This window comes from Pseudonaja textilis, chromosome 11, assembly GCF_049901715.1.
Source record: "Pseudonaja textilis isolate UNSWEBS1 chromosome 11, rPseTex1.2, whole genome shotgun sequence".
Lineage (NCBI taxonomy): Eukaryota > Metazoa > Chordata > Lepidosauria > Squamata > Elapidae > Pseudonaja > Pseudonaja textilis.
The window spans coordinates 11,550,151-11,559,343 of NC_142000.1; the positions used below are offsets into that span (position 1 = coordinate 11,550,151).

General features: G+C 37.8%; 1 non-coding gene across 1 annotated transcript; it reads right to left on the minus strand.

Annotated features, from left to right (window-relative positions):
- Positions 1 to 1,140: 1,140 nt before the first annotated feature.
- Positions 1,141 to 1,248, minus strand: LOC113445156 (U6 spliceosomal RNA). Its single transcript, XR_003375329.1, has one exon. It is a non-coding gene; the product is annotated as a U6 spliceosomal RNA (small nuclear RNA).
- Positions 1,249 to 9,193: the final 7,945 nt, after the last annotated feature.

Here is a 9,193-nt window from a genome sequence, read left to right on the forward strand (position 1 = left end):
ATATAAGGGAAGAGGTTTATCTTGGATTCTTTTAGAGAAAACATGAGAATTACCTAACCTTGGTGCCTTGCAGGCTCCTTTAACCATGCTTTTCAACATCCTCCAGCTTTTATTTTCTCAGATGTCTCTGAAAACCTATTTCTCCCAGTCACAATATTTGCTTAAATATTCCTGAAAAGGTATTGCCTCATGAAGTTGTGTTCTATTAACAAATAATTTAGCTCTTTTATCTATGTATAGAGGAAGCTGAGGCAGAGAAATTGTATATAGGCATTCTTGACAGCTTTGGGGTTATTAATCTTCATTTGGTATCTGGCCTCCAGAACTTGTTCCAATTAATCAGGTATTACAGTTCTGATATTTACACTATAGCAAACATGAGCCTCCAGCTGTCTTCCCCTTAGTTCCAATGCAAATGAGAGATAAATGAGCTAATCCAAGCTAGTCTCCTTGTTCAATAACACAGACCATATCCTGGCCTTTTCAAGGTAAACATTTTGCCAGCTGTCAGAAGACCCAGGATCCTGGGAATTTTATGGACTTTTTTTTTCATTTTTACCACTCTCAAGTTAGTGATATTTCAGATGGCCTTGTTTGATATGTGTATTTGCAATAAAAGCACAAAAAGTAATTTGGCCAGCTGGGTGTTCTTTCTTTCTTTCTTTCTTTCTTTCTTTCTTTAAAAAACCCCACATCTTAGCCACTGACATACTAGACACACTTCCTAGTTTCAGCTTCAAAAGATCTCCAGAATGTCCGAAAAGATCAATCGTGCAAAGAAAATTAGGTTATCTTTGTGGAATAAAATCTCTCTGGATATTTTTAAGGATCCTATTTATTTTTATAAAGAGGGATCCCCGCTAAGTTGTATAATAAAAGCACTTAGTGGAAATCTCTAGGTAGAAATAGAAATATTTGTTGGCTGGCAACCGAGATAATGTCTGCCAGAGATCTCAAAGACCTATTGCTGGTCAGGACAGAAGCTGTTCTCAAAGAAATGGACAAAACATTGTAACATGCTATAAAGAAGATGCATATGTTTATGAAATATAAAATATGGGGCGGTGGTATTAGCTCATAGTGCAGTGCTTTGGCTTGGAAGGCAAAGGGGTTGCTTGTCAATGTCTCTCTCTTTTTTAAAAAAATATGGAACCCTTCACGAATTTGCGTGTCATCCTTGCGCAGGGGCCATGCTAAACCTTCTCTATATCATTCCAATTTTAGTATATGTGCTGCCAAAGCGAGCACTATCTCTTAAAGGAGCTGCATCTTTTTCCAGGATTGCATAGCAGCCCTAAAGCATGGTTGCAGGAAAAAACACATTTGCTTTAAGGACTTGCCAGCTGATGTTACTGGTATATTCATGTGCATTTCCAAACACTTCACCATTAATCCAAAGTGCTGCCTATCCCTGTTATATCATATGTCTATGGAGATTGTCAGTCATTCAGGTCATGGTTGTTCCAAAGGTGCTTTTTAAAAAGTAATTGGACCAGTGGTGGTATTCAAATTTTTTTACTACTGGTTCAGTGGGCGTGGCTTGGTGGCTGTGGTGTTGCTTGGTGGGTGTGGGTGTGGCTTGGTGGGCATGGCTTGGTGGGTGTGGCTTGGTGGGCGTGGCAGGGGAAAGATACTGTAAAATCTTCATTCCCTCCCCATCCCACTAACCTGCTTTCCAGCTCTGTTCTCCTGTGCAGGGCAACCAAAGGAGACCCAGCCAATCAGCTGTGACTCAAGAGGCAGTGAATAGACGGTGGCAGGGCCAACCAGAGGTGGTATTTACTGGTTCTCTGAAGTACTCAAAATTTCCAGTACTGGTTCTCCAGAACTGGTCAGAACTGGCTGAATACTATCTCTTAATTGGACTTGGTTGCCTTTTGAAAAGCACCTTCGGGGTATATTATATCATACCTGTACTAGGATGCTATTACATATTTCAATATTTTAGATCTTTCTAGAAGAATACATTTGATATTGCAGATATCCACATATCATATACAACGGGTAAACAAATCAGGGATCATTTCTAGAGAACTATCTCTAACCAGGAATGACTCCACATGAAAAAGCTGTCTTTTGATCTCCCAATTGTTTCCATTGTTTGAAATTCTCTGCTGACCTTAAAAAAACTTGCATGTGTTTGCAGGTCTATTACACAGAGCTCGTCAGAACTTACTACTTCTATCACCATCTGACAACAAGAAAGTGCAAAGAACATCATCCAATTAGGAGGAGCACATTGAAATATACAATTGAAAGTTTAGCACAATTTGAGGTTTACCTCCATGGAAGTAAATCTCACTTGCTTCTAAGGAAGGGCGTTTAGGGTTGCACTTTAAGTATTATTAACATTGAGTCATATCACTGCCATCTAGTTTTGTTTGTTTGTTTGTTTGTCATAAAAGTAGTCCTTGACTTAAGACCATAATTAGGAACTAAAATTTCCATCACTAAGCAAGGCAGTTGTTAAGTATCACCTGATTTTAGGACCATTTTCGCCATAGTTGTTAAGCAAATCATTGCAGTTATTAAGTGAAGTAGGTGGTAACTAAGAGAATCTGGTTTCTCCCTTGGACTGTGTTTGTCATATGCCAGCTGGAAAGGTTGTAAATAACAATTACATGACATTGGAATACTGTAGACACGCAAATTCCCAAGCACCTAAATTTTGATCATGTGATTGTGGAGATGCTGTTGTAAGTGTGAAGACCAGAGGTAAGTCGCTTTTTTCAGTGCCATTGTAACTATAAATGGTCAACAAATGATTGGAAGTCAAGGACTACCTGTATATAATGCCGTATGTTCTTTTATTGTTTTAAAGTTTTTTTAATAAGACTAAGTGTTACAGGTTGGTGGCACAGTGGTTAGAGTGCAGGACCGCAGGCTACTTCTGCTGACTGGTAGCTGCCTGCAATTTGGCAGTTCAACACCCACCAGGCTCAAGGTTGACTCAACCTTCCATCCTTCTGAGGTTGGTAAAATGAGGATCCAGATTGTTGAGGGCAATATGCTGACTCTGTAAACTGCTTAGAGAGGGCTAAGATAAAGCACTGTAAAGTCTATAAATCTAAGTCTTATTGCCATCGATGAATCACTTCAATCATTTTTGTGGAGCTTGGAAGAGCTCTTCTAATGTTTTGTATCATTTCTCACTAGCAAAGACTTGTGTTCAACTCTGTCATACAGGTTTGGAAATAGTTTTAAAGGGTAAATTCAATTTGGATTTAAGGATTTGCACAGTGAATGGCTTACAGAAAAATGAACAGTATAAATCTGGGAACTATATTTGAAAAGGCAACCATAACTATATGGCTATGGAAGTTCTTACTTCTTTAACAGAGCTTTATAGAAGTGCACATTGGAAAATAATGAACAAAGACACCATTATCACTGAAGTTGGATTTATAACATCCTCCTTGGGCACCGAAGAGAATTATCTTCTAAAACTCATTTTTGCAGATCCCTAAATAAGTTTTCAAATTGATTTTAATTTTATTCTATCAGGAGGTGATTCATTATTGTACACATCCATTCTCTGAAGTGCTGCCCATTCAAATATTTGTAAGCTTCTTGGAAATACATCAGGGAAATTAGAGTACTTGATTTCATTCTTATTCCTGCACTAAGTCAGAAAGAAAGCTAATCATACTTTTAGATTTGCATGTCTTTTGACCTCATCTATTCATAATAACTGAAAAGCCATGAAAATATCTATCCTTCAACTGATCATTAGGAAAAAAAAAAACCTTTGCTCATCCACAGCACAATTCTCTTCAAATTTAAAATATTTGATTTTACAATAGTCCCATTTCTTTAGGATAAAACCAGACATAAAAGCAATATACTGATTAGAGTTCCTTTTTAACATTAAAAATGTGCATACTGCTATTATACATGGATAATGTAACAGTGGACAAGTGCATGGGAATTGAAAATCATGGATGTCAGCAGAGGTACTTCTGAGAGCCTGGAATTCCATCTTTAAGGCAGGTGACAGAGATAAATACAATGAGGCCAGGGCAAGTCTACAGAGAGGCATCAAGGTAGCTAAACTAAAATATAAACAGAAGTGGAGAACCATCTAGCAGACAACAACCCGAGGCAGGTGTGGCAGGGACTGCAGCACCTAACCAGCTATAAGAGCAATACAATGAAGACAGTCAATTCTGATGCCTCATTGGCAGAGTTTAACACCTTCTTTGCCTGCAACAAGGTTAAGAGACCTGACCCCGCTTTTCCGTTTTGAAGGGCTTCGGCAACAGACAGAAATCCATGATTGTGCATGGTTTCTGTCTAGGCTCGCCACTGGAGCGCCCCGAGCCGGCTGGTTTCAGAGCTAAGCCACCCCATAGAGGTGGTGAAGAGGGGGGAGACCGCCAGCAGGGTTGAAGAGAGCCGCATCTCTCCTCTTCAGCTGGCCATTATTCCCTTTCCCGAAAGCGGTTGCAGTGGTGGTCAGAAATGGCCACCACAAAGAAAAACTCGACCGGAAAAGAATGTGCAGGAGGAAGATAAGAAGTGAAAGTTCTGGCTGACCGGGTTAAATTGTAAAAGCAACAACTACCCTGGAATTTAAACTTACAAAAAATAACATGATTAGTATATTTGAATGACTAAAATCAATCGGGTGGTTGTTTAAAAATTTATACAATGGCACCACTTCTGGATGAATTGAAAATGGAACTTTAAAAGTACAAAGAAGATGCGCAAGAAGGGAAGGGTTCTTTTGGCTTCATTTTTCAATTCTTAGAAATGGAAAGCAATAGGTTCCAGCAAATTGGATGGCCACCAATTATTATTATTTTTTACTACTTACTTCAGATTGCTACAAACTCAGCTTTCCAGTTCTTCAGAACTTCAAAACATCAGAAATAAATATAACAAAGGATTGTTGTGATGGTATGGGATTGATGCTATGCTGGGCCTGTTTGCAGTTGCATCACTTTTCTTGTTTACAAAGATTGGTTGTTTGGGACAACTTTTACTCTGTATGTCAACTTAGATATTTTTTTCTTTGATAGGCAGAACATGTCCCACCAAGTTTGCAAAATATATTCAGTGAGTTGATTGTTCCAGAGGCTAGCCAATCCAGACATAATTCAGGGCATTTGGTAGTTTTTGCCCAACTAAGCAAAAGTCAGTAAAAAAAGAGAAAGAGAAAGAGAGAGAGAGAGAGAGAGAGATGCAAATATACACAAGTTTGGAAGCTTCCCAGAGTTAGGATTAGTAATGGGAATAAGAGTTTTAGATGGTTCAAAATTCAATCACTAGCAGCTATTTCTATAAGGATTAGATAGGAGATGCTGAAAAAAATAAGACTGTGCAGAGCCATACCAGATCACAGTACATAAACGCCATTTCATCTTCTTCGATAGCCAATGTAAACACGCATATTCTTAAATTAAGAACACTAAACATTGAGGCACAGAGAAACATTTTCCGACTTATATGAACTGGCTTTGCTTTTTATTGTTATTTGCAAAGTTATTTGGGTCTTTGCTGGCCTTTTCCCATCTCCTTCCATAGGTCAGAAACAAGTTATGCATTTTTCCAAGTTAGCTTTTCTAAATTGGATACTGTCCAGATGCATAGGGATGTGGTGGCTCAGTGGCTAAGACACTGAACTTATCGATCAGAAAGGTTGGCAGTTTGGTGGTTCAAATCCCTAGCGCTGCATAAAGGAGTGAGATCCTGTTCCTTGTCCCAGCTTCTGCCAACCTAGCAGTTCGAAAGCATGTAAAAATATAAGTACAAAAATAGGGACCACTTTGGTGGGAAAGTAACAGTATTCCACGCTCCTTCAGTGTTTAGTCATGCCAGCCACATGACCACAGAGATGTCTTTGGACAGAGCTGGAAAGCTGAGTTTGTAGCAATCTGAAAACTGATTTCATTTTCAGTAGTAAAAATAATAATAATTGGTGGCCATCCAATTTGCTGGAACCTATTGCTTTCTCCGTAGCTGTTGGCTTGAGATTTCGAGCATAAGTGTCATTTAATATAGGAAGGAGGAAGAGAAATGGTAGTGTGCAATTATGGTAATAAACAACAGTTGTCTTGCAAGGAAGAGTTTTGTGGCATCACAGATGGAGGTACAAGATAACAAACTATAGTTAAGTCATGTCATATTTTTTCCTTCCTCTTCTTCTCTCCACCCCAGTTTATGGGCAAAAGACAAGATATAAAACCTTGCATACTATTTTTGGTAAACTTTCAGCTGGCACCATAAAGCTGTGATCTTTATCTCCTCTCGAGGCTAAACACCATTGCTTCTTCTGACCCTCAAATTAATTTACTAGTGGTAAGAATTGATAGGATTGCTTGCTAAAAGGGGAAATGCTGGTATAGAATTTGCTAACAGAACAAAACCTTAACCAATCCTGTTCCTACCACCATCGCATAACAAATGAAACAACTACTAGCCCACCTACCTGGATGAACTAATGTTTTGTGTGATACCTTGCATGAAGGTTGTTTTGGAGCCTCTTTCAATATAAACATATGTAAGGCTGCACATCAATTTACCATAAAACACAGCTGGAAATGGATGTATAAAATCTGCTACCACTCTAGAGTAGCTGCTGCTTGAATGTTGGCTTTTTAATTGGCAACTGTATACAGTAATGTTTAAAATTGTGATAATTATAGTGATTAAAGTATTAGTTGATTTTTCCAGTCAAGACAAATTATTTAAATACAAGATTACAACCTGTATTAAACTTGCTTTGTAAGGGGTAAATATGGCTTTCAGGAAGAAAATATGGTTGTATACAATGACAAGTAGATATATTATATTCAGCTCTGAAGTTTTGAGAATCAGGGGGTGGTTGGGAGAACAGAGAGGGAGCCAGGGATCCAACGGTGGAATGTGTGTCCTGGCATTTTTGATGCCCATTTTGATTCTACACCCCTTTTGTTGTGGTATTGTGACATTACGATGCATGTTTTGGCGCTCTTATGAAACCACAATGGCTGAGGGACAGAAGCCCCTGGTTTTTTTTAAACAAAGCAACCTGATATCCATTTCACCAAAAGAAAATGAAAGAAATTTCAGAATAAGACAGGCAGAGTAGGGGAAAAAAAATCAAGGCAGGGCAATGGACCAGGTGCATTTCCAACTCACTTCTAGCGGGCTACAAATAGTCTTTTGAAGTCCCCTGGCCACAATTTGCAGACAAAGAAACTGAACAATTTTTTTTTCAAGAGAAAAGGACTCCCCTCAGCAGTAACAATAACATTATTATGAAAGCAAGCCCAGTGGGAGGATTCCCTCTTTCTATCTTTCTTTGGGACTTAATGGGAGAATAGGAAGGTACAGACCACAAGTGAGATGATTGTACAATGAAAGACATGACAATCACAACTACCCTTTGCCTGTCTCATCATTAATGCTATGGAGGACCCAGATTGTTGAGGTCAATATGCTGACTCTGTAAACTGCTTAGAGAGGGCTGTAAAGCACTGTAAAGCGGTTTATAAGTGCTATTGCTATTTGCTATTACAAAGGGAATTCTCTTTGAATAGATTGAATAAGATAATATCTCCACCCGTATTAATTTCACCCCTACAAGTTGATAGACTGTAAACCTAGAGGATTTGAATACTATTGTAAATCCAATTGAATGAATTGCATGATGGTTGTTATCCTCAATGTTCAGGGAATGTTGGTGTAAATAAAAGTAAAATGAACTCTATGATAAAATATAGATAATACAAGTATTTGTTTCCTTTCTTTTGTGACTTTTGACTGAAGCCAAAATCAGTTCTACCAAGGTTCTGGAGTCTATCCTTTGACATCTTGTGTGAGCTATTGTTTAAAGATATGATGTAGCTTGTCTGCTTGGACAAGAAATAAACATGCTTATTAGAAACGCTACTTGAAACTGGCTGGAATAACATGGGAAGTGAAATTAAAACTAGAAATAAAGAACTTGCTTTACCTGCACACCTTTTGGGGGACTGGATTTTGTCTTTTCGCATGGACTAATGAGAAAATAAAAAGAGACTTGGTCCCAATATTGAATAAACAAATGTTTGCTTAATTGTGGATTAAACCACAAAGAGTTTGATCCTTATGATGATCCACCAAACAAGTATAGTTCAATAGAATTCAAACAAGTTCTGGATTTTTTTATTCCCTGGACTTTGGGGAAATAAGGCTTACGGAAATGTTTTGCTTCTCTTTGAAATTATGTTAGGCTCAGTTTAGGACTTATGTTTTAGTTTTGTATGTTTCTCTATGGAAAATATCCAGCATTTTGACAATGATAATAACAAGAGCCCTCATTGCTCATCTCTGGCCTTAGTGCAATATTAATCTAATCAAGCTATGAAGGTCTGTGGAAGGGAACTATTCATTCATTCCATGTATTCAATTGTCTTGTTTCATTACTCATGAGAGGCTGTTAATATAATAGGTTATTATAAAAAGATCAAAAGGAATCATGAAATCATGTGTATAAAAGGAGTCGGGGTATTCTCTTCAGAGTGGCAATGTTCCCATGGCACCCTTCAAGAGGTTGGGAAAGGGCGAGCAGTTTTATTCACACAACCTGCTAAGCTTGGATTGTTTTAAAGTCTGCATGCGTGCCATTACTGTATTGGGGAAAGGCTCTCACTATTTTATTATTCAGTCATGTGGGAGCCCAAAAAAAGTGTTAGAACAGTAATCAAATTAAGCATGTGAGTGAATTTAGCAGATTCTTTCAATTTCCGATAAAGTACAGTTATTCCCCCAAAGTTCAGAGATATTATCATCTGGTTCATGAATCTATTCAGAACTAGTTTCTTCTCAGCATAATTTTGTGAATCCCTGCTTGAATTACTACCCAGCTGATGTTTTAACATGAATTAAAACTAAATATACAATAGTTCATATAAATATATACTAAACTGAATATAGAGATTTTACAGCAAATAGACATTTATGAAACTTATATACCTGGTTAAATAATCCTAACCATTCCCTTCATAACTGCAATTGGAAAACAATAGTCTTTGTCATTGGACCATTTTTCTTCTTATTTTCTTTACTAGGTATAAAACATTGGCTGTTGGGGTTGATGAATTGAACTTTGAGTTCAATTTGTTGTTATTTGTTTGTTTGTATCCTGCCTTTATTATTTTTACAAATAACTCAAGGTGGTGAACATATCCAACACCCCTTTCTCCTCTTACTGGCCCACAACTAACCA